The sequence below is a fragment of the Lissotriton helveticus genome, chromosome 7 (genome assembly GCF_964261635.1).
Source record: "Lissotriton helveticus chromosome 7, aLisHel1.1, whole genome shotgun sequence".
NCBI classification, from domain to species: Eukaryota; Metazoa; Chordata; class Amphibia; order Caudata; family Salamandridae; genus Lissotriton; species Lissotriton helveticus.
The window spans coordinates 983,784,898-983,802,747 of record NC_136068.1 but is presented as its reverse complement, the minus strand read 5'-3'; the positions used below and the strand labels follow the sequence as shown (position 1 = coordinate 983,802,747).

Genomic DNA, 17,850 nt, shown 5'->3' with positions numbered 1-17,850 from the left:
TCTGCCTATTTCAATGTCCAACCGAAGATTTACGGAAAAAGATATGTTTTTATAACCCTCTGAATTGCATGTGTTTCTTCATATGCCTGATTCAAATGGGAGGGAATTCCAAAGTCTAAGTGCAAAACATGAGAAACTCTGACCTCCTAGCTGCTGATGCGTGTGTCTATGAGTAATCAAATCACCTTTATTTGATTACCTCAGCCTACACTTTGACCAATCTTTTTGCATAATATCCTTCAGGTATGTTGCATCATCTCAAGTGATAACTTTGCAGGAAGCACTTAGGACCTAAATCTTTCCAATTTTTCGTTTTTTTCAAATGGATAGGTCTCAAAGCCATGGTAACAAGGTTATGTTACTAAAGTCCTGATGTTACTCTTACCCTAGCATTTTAGGTAACCTATAATGCTTTGGTAGCCAAACCAGTAGGGTGTTGGCATCATCTAGCCACAGATCGCCCATAGCACCTAATATTGTGTCTCAGGTTTCCTGGGATGAAATACATGCCATTCCTCAGCATCGCCACATGAACAAAAACCTGTTCACCATTTGACAAATTTTAGAAGACTTTGTTAGATCACTGCCTGAGATAACTCCCAAATGCTGTAATTTGTCTGATAGTAACACACTATGCAAAGAGTCCATGAATGGCGTCTCGCAAAACACTGACCTCCCAAGTAGTTTACTGCCCCACCCAAACCATATCAATTCAATTTTGCCCCATTCAGATGAAGGCAGCTGTTGTTCATCCACCCTTCCAGCTACTTCAAACACTCAGCCAAAATTTCCTATTAAGAACTAGACACATCAATCGTATATCCCACCTTCTAATCATACTCAATAATGGTTATATTTGTTTTAAAGAGACAGGGAGAAAGGGGTGACCACGTAGGCTCATTAAATTCCATTGTTGAGGTCTCCGAGTCATGATCTTCGAATCGCATTCTGGAGGTGCGTTCTTCCAGGATGCTGCTCATCTGAGTAATTGGGTGATCCACTGTATCCAAAATGGCAAGGATAAGGGCCCTTCTGGTTCTGGACACCACTACCCCCCCCCCACAGGAGCCAGCAAGGAATGGAAAAACTGTCATCTTTAGTGTGTCATTTGAGGTCGCCAGTGCTTGTAGCTGCAACCTATATGCCACCAACCCCCCCCCCGCCCCCACGTTCAAGGTTTTTAAGTCATTATTTTTACACTTAGTAGGGAATGTTGAAATGTGTGTATCCTTCTTTCTCGTATGCGATGATAAGCAAGCACCGGGGTGGCATAACAGGCAGTGGTACCCTCATCGCATCTCCTTGTAGGGCCTGTACTCACCAGTTAACTGCTGTAAGAGTAGGACTGCTGCTCCCGTGTGTGCAGTACTTTCACCCTTCCTCCACCCAAGAGAGCAGCGGAGACCACTGTACTATTAACAATCACTGTCCATCGACACGCTGCAGCCTTGAATTTTCAGCATTGATTATCTTTTTTAATAGATTAAGCAATGGTCCCTCATCAGGGTCAAGGGTTGTAAGATGTCACTAGTTGTCACTCTGGGGCCACAGGAGAATCGAAGCGTGGGAGGGCCATTCTTGCAAGCCCTGGAATCAAACATTTCCAACGCTCCTAGTTGACACAGACGCACGGGCAGGGCCCTCCTGCTGCATCCAATGGCATTTGGGCCGAGGTGCACGTGCGCAGTCACCCGTCTAGCGTGTCAGTTGTTTACATCTGACGCCATATACACAGATAGCACAGCGTGGAGTTTTAGTTCTGCTTTCCTGCGGCTTTGTGCGCGGCCTTCGCGGTGTTGATGAACTCGTGGTCACGGCCTGTCAGCGCCGAGGCTCCTGCGCTCCCCTGCAGCAGGCTCAGGCATGCAGCAGAGCCGGAGGCAGGCGCCCGAGCACAGCCTTTGCCTTCCAGCGCCTACACACGCACTATGTCAGGCGAGCAGGCGTTTCTTAAAGGGAAAGCCGTCTACAGGGGGCACGGGAAATCCTGAACAAGTGCTATAGCATCAGATCAGAGTTTTCAATGAGCTCGTCTTCATTTCATTATAATAACACATTCGGTTTGCCAACGTGCGTAAATTCAAAGTTAAAAAATTATAAGAAATATAAGTGCAATGCAGAACGCAGGGCCAATTCAACGTTATATGCGGAGGTTGGTGCAGAGGGCTGGGCGGAAAGAGAAGTGGGTGTGGAAGGGGAAGGAATAGAAATATAGTGATAAAAGCGTAGATACGAATGTAATGAAGGGATCTTTCTGACCAGAAGAGCAGCACAACAGTGAAAAGTATTAGCCTAAATGGACTTTGCAAGTTCAAAAAACAGCTGGCCGAGAGGGTGCTGGTGTGCCTATGGAAACTCCTTCAATTGGGACGGTCTGAGGAGTGTTCAATTGGCACAGATTGACTGTATATGCAAAAGTACAGAAACTTGCCTTTTTGTCCTCAGCAGACATTTGCTCTCTCAGTTTGGCGGATGCGCCGTGGCCCATGACGGAAGCAGGCCCCTGAGTTCTCTGCCAAGAAGTAGTTGGCCACCAGTTTGGTTCTTTCCAGGATGGATCCCATCATGAGTGGCCATATTCATCTTTTGCAGGCTTGATAGTATGAACTGCATAAGAGCCCGAAGAGGATCAGGGACTCCGGGTGATAGCGGCAGCATGGATATGAAATCATCTTCATAGAGCTGCATTATATTTTCCAGAGGCAGTAAATTTTGTTTGGAAATTAAAGCAATGTTTTACCTTGAAATCTGAGGACTAGACAGAGTGGATGGTGGCAGCCGGTAGGATGGGCAGAACACCCACCAAAAGCCAATATACTTCACCAGAAAAGATAACTTCCTCACAAGGCCTCACTGAGGCCCATTTAGCAGTGATGAAATAAATATGTATTTATGCGCTCGTTTGTCATGGCCTCTCTCGAACCTCCTTGTACCGGTCTCAGTGCAAACAAGGGATCTGCTCAAAGGAAGGGGCATTAAAGCTGTACTGGATTGACAATTTCCCTCCAGAGGAACCTTTCTCTACAGACCTGCAGACTGCAGCATAAGGAAGAAGCACATACCTCTTCAGGATGAAAACCCAGGCTATCTGCTCCAAACTGAAAACACTGCTTCTGAGCCTCACAGACGAAGGTAGTACAGCAAATCTTGTTTCTTGTCCAAGGGTTCCCACGGTGGGATCAAATCACACTGCGAAAGGAGGCCCACCGACCAGTCAGAGGCCCCATTCATCCGTGGTTGATGTCTTGTGACACAGCAAACGGGGCTAGGGAGCCTACTTGATGAAAGAAAATGTGCCTTCTGCCCCAAGTGGGATATTAAAGCACAGCCATAAATGGGATGCAGATGGCCCCTCATTCCCATGGGCTGTGTGCCACTGCACACACTGTACTACAAACAGCCACACCCGTTGCTCTCCTTGCTGATAGCTCTCCAGCACTGATAAGCAACCACATCAGCGTAGGTGCTGTGTAGACAAGAGATATTGAACACACTTTGTACCGCAATAAAAAAAAACTATGTGCTGCATAATTAAACCTGAACCTTTGCCACCTGTGCACCTACAAACAGCGCGGGCAAAGAGCCAACAAGATTACTGACTATGCACCACACTAGTCCACCTATTCTAGCAGCCTAAAATGCGCTGCAATGATAGAAAGTCGCCAACTGGCCACGCACTGCAAGACCTGGAACCTCTCCCAGTGGAGGTAGGTGGGGGTGGGTGGCTCCAATAAATATAACACGTTCACAATCTATATTTGTATGTGTAGTGTATCAGCACTGATGGAGCGAGATAGAAAACAAAATTTTGTTTAAACTCGCAAAGTCACATTTCCATAACATGAATAATAATATTAATGATTTGTGATGTATTGTATTAATACAACCTAGATTAAACTTTACACATGGGGGGACTAACATGTGTGCTCATAAACGTGCATAAATGTTGCATCTTTTGTTCGTGCAAAATAATAAAAATAATTTGTCGTTTTCGTTTTTGTCATTACTAACTGCAGCAAACTTAAAAGAAGCATGTGCTTATTTTGCTTTTCCTTGTCTATGTGATGTCATTTCTACTATTCTAGGTGCACATAAGTCTCATGGATTAATGAAGACTGGTAGATATAAACGCTGCTTTATTTGTTTGCATTTGCTAGGTAACATTAGACTAATCGGGAGGGTTAATTAATTAGTAAACCTAGGGTGGATACAGAATCAACATTATTTCTTACATTAATACTTTTCTTGTGTTTGTTTTATACTAGAAAGCATAAATTGCCTGCTTTTGGGCCTAGTTTGCTCGAGTTTGCTAAAAGCTGAATTTTACTTCTGCACAAGTCACGAGAAGCCCATTCTGAAAAAAGTGTTCGTCAAAGCTGCATTCACAAAGCAAAAACTGATGTGCTGTCATCATTCTGTCGGACGTGGCCAAGGTCGGATATGTGATAAAGGACAATTTTGTCAGCTCTAACTTGGCACCCGCGGAAATAAAATGAACACTGTGAGAATATTGATTTACAATTGTTGCAAACCAAGGAAGCTCCTGGTTGCATTCGGAAAAGACAATGGTCTTTAAGAAACGTGACCTAATGGAACTTTTGAAATATGGGTGACATGTCACTTGTCACTCTCAACCAATGGGACTTCGAGGATTTATGAAAACTTTCCTTCGCTTAGTTTAGCTAGCATAGAAAGGTATAAAAAGTCATGCCCTTAGGGATGGGTTGGCTGCTGTTTTCTGACTTTCCGATGAGGGTGAAGTGCTGCTGGACTTTGCGTGGAGCACGTAAGAATCCTCAAAGAACTTTACTTTATTTTCCATTTATTTAGCTTAGTTAGGGACTTAGGTTTTAGAAATGCTAAACTGCTAAAATCTTACTTAAACTTTGAATTTCTAACTTAAACTGTAATTTTCTTATGAAGCTTTTCAAACATGCTTATTTTAATGCTAATAAAAATGCATTTATAAATTTACATTTTGAAATACCATAATTTAGTAAATAAAATCTTACTTTTGACAAACAAGCTGGTCTTGGTTATTCAGAAGTGCAGGTTACTATTAGCTAGATCCCATCGCCAATGGTGGTCGTTTAAATGGTTAGGATTTATTCTAATGACAATATTCTTTCCGCAGATATATATAATTATATATAGTTTGTAGATAATGTATATATAGATTTAATCTGACCACCTGATTCAGTAGGCCCAAATATGTCATGTTTATAAATGGGTCCATAAGTTAGTGTAGAATATTGTTTATAGGTTATGAAGTAGGGTAGCGTTGTTTATGATATATTTTCTATAGGCCGCTGGATCAATTCTCTGGTAGCAGAAATTGATGGTTGCTAAGGGTAACCAAGGTAATATGTTGGTTGCTAAGGGTTACTAAAGTGTTATGGTATGGAAATAGGATCGATGTTTTAACACTTGTTGAGTTCGTTTTTCGTGCTATCTGTAAGCTATACCGGTATAGATTGTGTGGCGAGAAATTAGTCACGCAAGTCATCTGTTCTGTTTGCAGTGATATCGTCGAGTATCACAAGAGGTACCGCCGTGTACCATAGTGTTGTCGCCGAGCAGCACAGTGTTAGGGCTAGGTGTGAATCTTGTAAAGTGAGGGTTTTCTAAGAAATTAGAGCAGCATGAGAATAGGGACAAAGCGCCTTCCATAAAACTCACTGTGATAAGAGTATTAGTTATATCCGAGCTTGAGTGAAGGGCAGAGTAGCGTCGGTGCATGATTATCTATAAACAGGTGAGAGTCCTGTAGGGGTACATGTTTTATATCTATAAACAGGTTAGAGTCCTGTACGGATAACGTCGTTATTTTGCTAACGGTACATGATTTCTATAAACAGGTGAGAGTCCTGTACGGATTTCATGTGTGTTCGAAATTAGGGAATTTTTCCGTGTGAAAGTGCGAATTTGATTTGTAATTTATGTTCAAGTGGAACTCTTAGAACTGTCACTTCGCGGTGCGTTCAGAGGAAAACGAGTTCATAATTTTACGTGTTAGAAGGGTGGGGTAAGAGTTACTCTACCGACGATTGAAAATTATCCTTAGTGTGAATAGCGCCGACTATTCCGAAGTGTGGATACTTGAATGTATGTAAACTATCCTAAATAGTGAAACGAACAGATGAGTCCTTATTGTCATTGTTAAAGAATTAATTTACACTGAAAAGTGTCCTTAAAATGGCGCCGTGAAAAGATTTTGTGAAGGAGGGGTAAGCGCTAGGAGTGAGAAGCGAGAAACCGCAGCTGCTGTATACGTCACAGAGCCGCGCTGGGATTGGGTGACCTACGTCACAAGCTATACTCTGATTGGCTCTTGAGTCTCTGACGACCTGTAAGCTGATTGGTCCTTCAGAAAAACTCCATTTTTATTCGTTGAGCAGGAAACTGACGTAGCTCAACTATCATTGGCTTGTTGGTGTGTTTCGCGCACGGATTGGTTGCTTTGCGGAACATCCCGGAAATATTTTACGAACGATTTTGCGAATTAAATTTAACTTTTAAAAATGAGTTATCATTTTAAACATGTTGAGAAAAAGCCAACATTATTTCAGAAACTTAAAAATTTATTTTCACCCGACAAGAAAATTGAAACGCGAGGTGGTAAATTACTTCATAAGTATAAAACACCTGCAGCGTACATGGAAGGTGAATATGGATATCATACTGTTTTATGGTTTGATAGCTGGAAACGCTATACAAAGAACGACGGTGTTTTAACTTGGCCTGATGATGGTTCATTTAATGTAAAAGTCTTGAGAAATTTACGAGAGAAAATGAATGCTCTTACTCCAAAACCGAGACCAACTCAATTTGAAGCTTTAGTTGAGTGGGAAGATGAGATGTATCAATTACAAAGAGAAGCTAGTGGAATTAAAAGACCTACTAAAACTCCAACTTGGAGAAGAGAAACTCATGAAGACAGATTGCGAATGTGGAGGCAGGGAAACATGAGTGAAGGATTGTATTTAATTCAAGAAATGGTCATGGGTACTCCTGCTGGGAAATCTATAGAAAGCGAATCTGAAGATGCAGTTATGGAAGAAATATACACTACAGCTAGAAAGAATCAACCTTTAAGACCTCCTAGATCATGGTCTACTCCGGTGGTTTCTACTGAAACTTCACCGAGTGCACCTCCAATTAGTGAAGCTCCAAAACTTTATCCAAATAATTGTGAAATTATTGAAACTCCAAGAAGACCAGAATTTGATAATGTTCGAAATGAAGGTAGACATTTTGCAATGACTCCAAGAGCAAGGGAAGCTCCAAAAGACTATGTAAGGGAAACAAGAAACGTTGAGGGTGTTGATTCTGCTGAATATTTTAAATCTAAAGATGAATTAATTAAACGAATGACAAAAAGCATAGAAGCTGTGACAGTTCCAGTAACGATTGGTCCTGTTCAGCCTGTATTTGACCAAAGAGAATCAAACAAAACAGGGTTAACCATTCCTTTAAATACAGAAATTCAAAAGGCTGCTGAAAAATTTTACTCAGACATATCCGAAATAAACTCTTCGAGATCGAGAATGCCAGATTTAACCTTTAATGAGGATTTATCTCCAAAAACACCAATGGGTGCTATTTCAGATGTAGGGAGTCCTGAAGTTAGGGTAACTACTCCAAAACTTGATGTGGCTAAATTAAAAGCAAATATCGAAGAATTAATAATTGGAACAATAGGTCCAGATAGTTTAAACTATTATCGAGATGATGAACTACTGTTCATTTGTAAAAGTATTCAGTGGAAAACTAAAAATAAATATGATCAATTAGAAGATCTAGCAGCAGAACTTGAAATCGATGTGAGTAAACAAAAGAATTTTGCAAAACATTACAGATTAGACTTTTCAGAAAGTGACATTGAGAGTTTGAACTCAATGGGAAGAATAGTGCATATAAAAGATTTGATTGTTTACATCAAAAAGCTGGGAGAACTGAATAAGTGGAGAGTAAAATGGACGAAAAAGAAGGAAGATGAAAGATTGGAAAAATTGTCAAAACAATTTCCAATGAGAGAGATTGCAGGTGGAGGATATGTTCATGTCCCTTGGTCAAGACAGGACATACTGCTATTCACAAATGATTTTCCAAAATTGAGAGAGAAACCGGTAGAGTGGTATAGACAAGTGGATAGATTTATTAAAGTGTCAAAAGTTCTATGGATTGATTTAGATGGATTTTTCGACATTGTCGTACCATCAGATCTTTGGACAGAATGTAAAATATCAATAAGTTGGCCAAAAACAGAACCTGAACGAATCAAAGAAACAGGTGCCCCAAATCCTCTAGTAATGGATTTTTACGAAAAAGTGATCGTTTGGATGAAAAACAAAATTCCACCCAAAGAAGTTGATTGGGTTAAAATAGAAAGGACAAATCAGGAAACAAAAGAATCAGTTCATTCCTTTTATGAAAGGTTACTGTTAATATTTAAACAATACAGTGGCTATGAAAAATTAGATGAAAAGGACATGAGTCATTTTATCTATAGATTCGTTTATGGACTAAAACCTGAAATTGCAGACATGATCAGAAATAGCATTGTAGGATGGCAATCACTTTCTGTGGACGATATTCTGAGAAAAGCTAAGTATTGCAGTGATGAGTTAGAGGTGAGACAAAAGAAACTCAAGGAGAAAGCCATGTGGGCTCAGGTAAAGGTGGCTGAGCAACAAATTGCCAGCATGGGTAATAAGAACACAAATTTTGTTCAAACTGGAAATACGAACCAGATACAAGGAAAGCTTAAAGGTAATATTTTTCCAAGAAAATTTAGCCCAAAGATTGAGGAGTTGAAACAAAGATTACCTTGTTTTAATTGTGGCGAAATTTGACATTGGAGAGACGAGTGTCCTAAACCTCCTAGAAACTTAAAGAATCCCTTATTAAATCCACAGATGCAGAATGGTGTTGACCTGCAGCAACAGCTACAGATGCAACAGGGGTTAAACGAGTTAAACATTCAGCGACAACAACAACAACAGGTGAATAACTGCCAGGATCAATTGCCACAACCACCATTTCCGAATTGTGGGGGAGTTCAAAAATATAATCCAAATGTGGGATTTCAGGGAAATGAACAGGTAATAAGACCGCAAAAACAGCAAAAGCAACAAAGGGTGCAAATGCAAAATGCTTCACAACAATTTTTGTTAACAGAAAGCCAAGACAGTGATTCTGATGATTATTGCTGACGGTGCCCGAGAGAGGAGGAAGAGTGTGTTGTTGGAGCCACTCTTGAGGTTGACCAGTCCGGTCCATTTGTAAACGGGAAAGTTAACGATGTAGACATCACTTTTCTAGTGGACACTGGTGCTACCCGTTCTACTGTTAGATCAGTGGAAATTGAAAACCTACCTCTCTCTGGGGATACCATCCAAGTTGTTGGAGTAAGCAATCAACAAATTAAAACTGATTTAACTGATCCAGTTCCAGTTGAAATTGGAAATTATAGAGATAAACACAGATTTGTGGTTTGTAATAGTAGTCCAGTAAATCTACTAGGCAGAGATATTCTGTGTAAAATGAATTGCAGAATATATTGTTCCCCTGATGGAGTTGAATTACAGACAATGGAGGAAGATGGTTTATACAGAATGACAATGATGATGATGGAAGCAGAAGAAACAAAATTGTTTCCTGCATTTGAAGAGAAAGATTTGCCTGAAGAGCTCAAGGAAACAGTGAAATCTGATATATGGGATTTTACTGGGAACGAGATGGGTCTGATGAAAAACGTAGATCCAGTAAAAATTACATTGAAACAGGGAATAGAATTTCCTAATATTCCACAGTATAAAATGAAAGCAGAAACAATTGAAGGTATTACACCTATAATTGAAAAATTAATCAAACAAGGTGTATTAAAAGAAATGGAGAGTAGTCCTTGTAATTCACCAATTATGGGAGTTAAAAAGTCAAATGGAACATTTAGAATCGTACAAGATTTGAGAAAGGTTAATCAAATAGTTGTTCCATGTTGTCCTGTGGTTCCAAATCCAGCAGTAATTCTGTACCAGATTCCGCATGATGCTGAATGGTACACTGTCATTGATCTTTGCAATGCATTCTTTACTGTTCCCTTACATCCAGACAGTTATGAAATCTTTGCTTTCAGATTCCAAGGTAAGATCCTCGGATGGTCAAGAATCCCACAAGGCTATACAGAAAGTCCTTCAATCTTTAATGAGTTGTTAAAAAGATCTTTGGAAAACTTGGACTTACCAGGTAGGTCTACGTTAGTGCAGTATATTGACGATTTGCTGATAGCTGCAAAGACAAAAGAAAATTGTGTAACAGACACAATAATACTGTTAAATCGCCTTGCAGAAGAGGGACATAAAGTGTCTCCAGCAAAATTACAATTTTGCAAACAAGAAGTAAAATACCTTGGACACAGAATTGCAAAGGGGAAAAGGCAAGTAACAGTTGAGAGAATTAAAATGATTCAAGCAATGCAACCTCCAAGAACACAAAGACAGGTCAGAATGTTCTTAGGAATGGTCGGTTACTGTCGACAATGGATAAGTGGATTTTCAGTAATTGCAAAACCACTACAAAGACTGACAAAGTCCGATGTAAAAGATCCAATTATTCTCAATGAAATTGAGATGGAATCTTTTGAGAATTTGAAAAAGAGCTTATGCCAAGCTCCTGCTTTAGGTATGCCGAATTACGAGAAAGATTTTGAACTGTATTGCAGCGAGAGAGAAGGATGTGCATTGTCTGTATTAATTCAGAGACATGGGAATTTAAAGAAACCTATTGCATACTTCTCTGCAGTTCTTGATCCCATTGCAAAAGCATTACCAGGTTGTTTGAAAGCAGTCGCAGCTACAAGTGTTAGTCTTGAACAGAGTGAAGGAATCATCATGGGATTTCCTGTAAAAGTTTTCGTGCCTCATTCAGTTGAAATATTGTTGACAAGAGGTAAAACTCAACATCTGACAAGCAGCAGATTGACAAAGTATGAGAAAATCATACTAGGAGCAGATAATGTTTCGATTTCAAGATGTTTGAATCTGAATCCTTCTACATTACTGCCTGATTCTGAGATCATTGATAACATCGAAACAGAACATGAATGTTTAGATGTTATGGAATTCTGCACGAAACCAAGACATGATATCAAAGATAGACCTCTATCTGAATCAGATTTTGTCTACTTTGTGGATGGTTCTTGTTTGAGATCAGAAGGAGGTGTCTTGAAAGCCTCATATTCAGTCTGTACAGTTAAAGAAGTTGAAGAAGCATCATGTCTTGAAGGAGTTCGATCAGCACAAGTGGCTGAATTGATTGCTTTAATTCGTGCTTGTGAAGTATCAAAGGATATAAGAGTTACCATCATTACTGATAGTCAATATGGATATGGAGTTGTACATGATTATGGACAACTCTGGTCTCAGAGAGGCTATATGACATCAGCAGGATCTCCAATTAAAAATGCAGTTTTCATAAGGAGATTAATTGAAGCAATACAATTGCCGAAAGAAATCGCAATTGTCAAGTGTGCAGCGCACACTAAAGGAGTTGATTATATTTCAAAAGGCAATGCATTTGCAGATGAAACGGCAAAATACTGCGCAAGAAAAGGTTATTCATACAATCGGGAAAGGAGTAAAGAAACTGATTCAAATTCATTAATGCTAACAACAATTGTAGAAACATGGAATGAGATTAGAGAATTACAAAATGAAGCAGATGATGAGGAAAAAGATCTGTGGTTAAAATCAGATTGTAGACCACGTGAAGAAGATGGAGTGTGGGTTTACAAAGATGGCAGAATAGTCTTACCAAATTGTTTAATTGCAGATATGGCCAGATTATATCATGGTCCAGCACATCTTGGAAGAGATTCTATGATTAGACTTTTCAGAGAAACTTGGTTCAATACTAAATTCAGAACAATTGCAGAATCTTTTTGTCAAAGGTGTTTGTCTTGCCAACAAATAAATCCAAACAGAAAATCATTGGTGGGGACAGGAATAATTGGTCGAGAGGGTGGTCCTTTTACCAGATTACAGATGGATTTCATTGAAATGCCCTTACACAATTGCTTAAAATATGTTCTTGTAATCGTTTGTTTATTTTCAAGATGGGTAGAAGCATTTCCTACAAGACATTGTGATTCAATTACAGTAGCAAAACTACTGCTCAGAGAAATTATCCCAAGGTACGGTTTTCCAGTCACTATTGAGAGTGATGGAGGAAGCCATTTCGATAACAAACTGATGAAGTTAATTTGTGAAGCTTTGAGCATTGAGCAGAAAATACACTGTGCATACAGACCAGAGGCATCTGGGGTAGTTGAACAGATTAATGGAACAATTAAAAACAGAATTGGAAAAATGTGTCTTGAAACAGGTGTAAAGTGGACAGATGCTCTTCCACTTGTTTTGATGTCATTAAGAAGTACACCAGATAAAAAGACAGGTTTGAGTCCTCATGAAATTTTAATGGGAAGAGTTATGAGGCAAGCTTTTGTACCTGTAGGTAAACTGTTGAGCATAAATGACAGTGCTATTTTGGATTACTGTAAAAGGTTATCTGATATAGTGACTTCTGTGTCTAATCAGGTGGGAACTGAAGCACAATCAAATGAGAAAGTTTTGACACATGACCTGAGACCTGGTGACTGGGTCAGAACGAAAGTACATCGGAGAAGAAATTGTCTGGCTCCTAGATGGCAGAAGCCTAGGCAAATAATTTTGATCACTACTAATGCTGTAAAATGCAAAGGATTGAAACGTTGGATTCATCCTAGTCATACTATTCCAGTACCAACTCCTGAAAGTTCTGATGTTGAAAGTGATACTACAGATGATTCTGATTCTGAAGCAGAAGATGAAATAAATCCAGATCCTGAAGATCGACAAGAAGGTCGACATCTGGAACCTGTATCTGTGAATGAAAATTCAACAAGAAAAGACTTGGAAATTATTGAAATAGATTCTGAAGGTGAAGAGAATCTGTTAAAAGGAAAGATAACTGAGGATTCAGTTACTACTATTGAAGACAGAGAAGCGAAACAAAAAGAAGTTTCAGACCAGGAGAATATCGAAAAGCAGAAAACAAGCTCTGAAGTAAGGAACAGAAATCCAAAGTCTGGGAAGTTGGAGGTAATTGAAGAAGAAGAAGAAGACGAATTACCAAGTACCAGTATTGGAAATCAAGGAAGTGTTCCTGAAGGAGTAAAACTGCCGAATAGAGAAGTTCCTGAGTCAATTGAAATTTCAGACTACGAAACTGAAGAAAGTGACGTGGATGGTACAAGTGAAAACAGAAAGAAAAGGGCTTGGAAGTCAGAATCAAATGCTTCTGAACCAAAGAAGAAATACGTGAGAAAAGCAGACTACTGGCCTGGTGGAAGATTGAGAGTCAGGTTGATCAAGAAACCTAAAGAGCAAGTCGAAGAAATCAGTAGTCAAAAGAGTCCTGGAAAGGAAGTGGGAGTTGGAAGGAAAATTGAAGTGGTGTCGAGAAAAGGAAAAAGAATAGTGAGACCAAACCAAAAATACAAGTCTCCTGAGTGGACTTATTTAGTAATTCCACCCGTTATTGACATTTATGGTAGTAGTGAAGAAGAAAACGAAATAGAAGAAATTAGTGACAATGATTGAAGTACAGAAATTTTAATTTGGCAAAAGGCTGAAGAAATTTTGTTAGCTGACACAAGGTCGAAGAAAAACTGTTTAGTTGAAGAAATCCTATGTATGACATAAGGTCGAAGAAAACTTGTTTAGGGTTTTAAAAATAAAATTATTTTAAAAGGGGGGTATAAATAGTTTAAGTCTTAGAAATTTTAAAATTAATTTTCTTTTTAAATTTTGTTAATTTTGTGGCAAAACTAAAACTAACCAAAAATGCCTTATGTTAAGGAGAGCACTTCAAAGTGTTCTGTTTTTAAGAGATGCTGTAAGATGACTCTGGTGTGTCTGCTCATTTTAATTCTGCTCTGGTTAGTTTTAGCTGTGATCATCCCATTAGAGATGAATAGAGAATTACACAAAGTTAACATGACAAGCAAAGCTTTGGTTAGTCAAACTAAACATAGTGCATCTGCTAAAGTTATTGATCATCAACCTAACTTTCATCAAGATAAATCTATTAGTGATTTTTCAAGTAATACATTCACTAAGCTTTTGAGTGAATATGTCAAGGTAATGGATGCTAAAGACTGCTATGTCTGCGTCAAGTTACCTGCTTCTGTTTCTGAAGGAGTAACATATAATATGCTTCCTCTCACATATGGTGTAACATGTAGTGTATTAACTAGCTTATTTTATCAAACTGGACGCTTAGAATATTATTATTCAGATTTTGACGAGATTTTTGCGAATATAAAGATTGATGGTGCTTTAAATAAGCACAAGAAAGCGAAACAAATGAGAGAATTTTTCCTTGTTACTAATGAACTCACTTACGAGTATGCTTACAAGAATAATCTAACATGCAAATTGAGTGCTGAGGGAAAGAAATTTTTGAATATGGTTGAAGAGAGAAGAGCAATTTACAAAAGAAATGAATTAGTCAAGCAGACTAAGTCAAAATTCTGGCAAAAAGAGGATGAGAAATTAAATGGCAAAATGCTTGAAAATGTTGCAATTCACATAGATAAACCAATTAGTGGAAAGCTTTGCATTAGAAGAGATAATACACTTTTTGATAATTATTTTGTAGGTGCAAGTAACTGTGAAGATACTTATCAGATTTTGGGAGGTTGGGGATTCAAAGGTGGAAAAGATCCAATCTTCCCTGGGATTTATTTTGTTTGTGGTGACAAAGCCTACTACAACCTTCCAGACCACTGGTATGGAACTTGTTATGTGGGAATTGTTTTTCCTAAAGTGTTTCATGTTGATAGAGATTCAGAAGGATTGTTTAAAATTCATAATTATGTAAATAGAGTCAAAAGAGAAACTTTTACAGAAGTTCTGGGAGATATTTTTCAAGCAGTAATACCTTTTGTTGGTATAACCCTAAATGCAGGGAGAATTAGAAAATTGTCCACAATTGTTGACAGATTGTCAACCTTCGGGGTCCAGCAGAGGGTCGCCTTAGGTATACTGAGGGTGCCGAGCGTTGAGGGCGGTGTGCCGATTACGCCTCCACCCCCCTCCTGTGACCCATGGTGTGCATTTATCACACTATCAAAGTGCAGAAACCGTAAAATCGGAAGCCTCCTAAACCAGGAGTTATTAGAAAGACAGTTTTTCTTTCTAATTTTTTGCACTTTTTCATTAATTATTTTCACTTTCACGTCCCTAGGTTAGGGTGGACCTTAGCGAGTCCATGCCGCCAGGGTTTATTCACACAAAGTCCTGAAGAATGCCAGGTAAATTCACACCGTTTCGTGGCTGAAACATGTCGACTGACTTAAGGAAACTACCACTTGAATAATTGTGGACGCATTTCCGACACATCATTTTATTGATAAGTCCTTAGTGATCCTAATAAAATTGTTTTGATACACTACAGACTGATTTTAAACCTCACATCACTCACTTAATATTCTTTGCACATCACTGTCCTTACCCACTACCCGCTCCGCAGTAGTTCTGGCGTTGCAGCACACAGAGGGGATGCTAGATTCCCTCTGTGGGGCCCGATGATGAAGCATGTCATCACTAGGTGGTGAGTGAGGGCTTTCTTTCAAAAAAACGCCTTAAGTGAAGTCGTTCCTTGCTCCATATTGATGGTCTCCTATCCTTCCTTGGAATACTCTTGTTTTGTTTATGAGATTGTCAACAGATACAGCTGATGGATTCCAATTAGTAAATGTTGAAGTAGTTGCAATCAGATCTATGGTGATTCAAGATCGTCTTGCTTTAGACATACTCCTAGCAAAAGAGGGAGGAGTCTGTGGCATTTTACATGTACAACATTGTTGCACATATATACCTGATGAAAGTAAGAATATAGAGATGTACATTAAAAATATTACACAAATGCATTCAGAGATAATTCCTTTAGAAGAAGATGATTTTACAGGGAAACTTTCAAAAAGATTCCAAGCTATTAAAAATTGGTTTCATGATATTGGTAGTTCAATTCTTGGCAAGATTTTGGCACCGTTGATTATAATAGTATTCATTTTTATTTTGACAAAAATAGGTTGTTTGTTGCATAAGAGAAAGAAGCAGTTGAAAGAAAAGAAAAGAATCTATAAACTTAGAAAAGAAGAAGAAAGGGAGATCGAATTACAGGAGTTACATAGAGAGCGTTATGCTAATTCCAAAGATTATGCAGAAACAGATTTTTAGGATTACTGATACAATTGAATTTGAATCAATTTCTTGGAAATTTAAATTACAAAATTTTGGGTATTGGTGTGGTGATTTGTTAATCACCAGATGAGGGAGTTGATGGAGCGAGATAGAAAACAAAATTTTGTTTAAACTCGCAAAGTCACATTTCCATAACATGAATAATAATATTAATGATTTGTGATGTATTGTATTAATACAACCTAGATTAAACTTTACACATGGGGGGACTAACATGTGTGCTCATAAACGTGCATAAATGTTGCATCTTTTGTTCGTGCAAAATAATAAAAATAATTTGTCGTTTTCGTTTTTGTCATTACTAACTGCAGCAAACTTAAAAGAAGCATGTGCTTATTTTGCTTTTCCTTGTCTATGTGATGTCATTTCTACTATTCTAGGTGCACATAAGTCTCATGGATTAATGAAGACTGGTAGATATAAACGCTGCTTTATTTGTTTGCATTTGCTAGGTAACATTAGACTAATCGGGAGGGTTAATTAATTAGTAAACCTAGGGTGGATACAGAATCAACATTATTTCTTACATTAATACTTTTCTTGTGTTTGTTTTATACTAGAAAGCATAAATTGCCTGCTTTTGGGCCTAGTTTGCTCGAGTTTGCTAAAAGCTGAATTTTACTTCTGCACAAGTCACGAGAAGCCCATTCTGAAAAAAGTGTTCGTCAAAGCTGCATTCACAAAGCAAAAACTGATGTGCTGTCATCATTCTGTCGGACGTGGCCAAGGTCGGATATGTGATAAAGGACAATTTTGTCAGCTCTAACTTGGCACCCGCGGAAATAAAATGAACACTGTGAGAATATTGATTTACAATTGTTGCAAACCAAGGAAGCTCCTGGTTGCATTCGGAAAAGACAATGGTCTTTAAGAAACGTGACCTAATGGAACTTTTGAAATATGGGTGACATGTCACTTGTCACTCTCAACCAATGGGACTTCGAGGATTTATGAAAACTTTCCTTCGCTTAGTTTAGCTAGCATAGAAAGGTATAAAAAGTCATGCCCTTAGGGATGGGTTGGCTGCTGTTTTCTGACTTTCCGATGAGGGTGAAGTGCTGCTGGACTTTGCGTGGAGCACGTAAGAATCCTCAAAGAACTTTACTTTATTTTCCATTTATTTAGCTTAGTTAGGGACTTAGGTTTTAGAAATGCTACACTGCTAAAATCTTACTTAAACTTTGAAATTCTAACTTAAACTGTAATTTTCTTATGAAGCTTTTCAAACATGCTTATTTTAATGCTAATAAAAATGCATTTATAAATTTACATTTTGAAATACCATAATTTAGTAAATAAAATCTTACTTTTGACAAACAAGCTGGTCTTGGTTATTCAGAAGTGCAGGTTACTATTAGCTAGATCCCATCGCCAATGGTGGTCGTTTAAATGGTTAGGATTTATTCTAATGACAATATTCTTTCCGCAGATATATATAATTATATATAGTTTGTAGATAATGTATATATAGATTTAATCTGACCACCTGATTCAGTAGGCCCAAATATGTCATGTTTATAAATGGGTCCATAAGTTAGTGTAG

General features: G+C 38.5%; 1 protein-coding gene across 4 annotated transcripts in view; it reads right to left on the bottom strand.

Annotated features, from left to right (window-relative positions):
* Positions 1 to 17,850, bottom strand: part of SMIM3 (small integral membrane protein 3) — a 68,640-nt gene that overhangs the window by 12,190 nt on the left and 38,600 nt on the right. The window contains exon 1 of one of the 4 annotated variants that reach the window (XM_078653609.1): positions 3,063 to 3,411. The exons of the other annotated variants lie outside the window; for them this stretch is intronic. The gene's annotated coding sequence lies outside the window, so the exon portion shown is untranslated. Of the gene's footprint in view, positions 1 to 3,062; positions 3,412 to 17,850 lie in introns of those variants that run through there. 4 annotated transcript variants of the gene reach the window in all.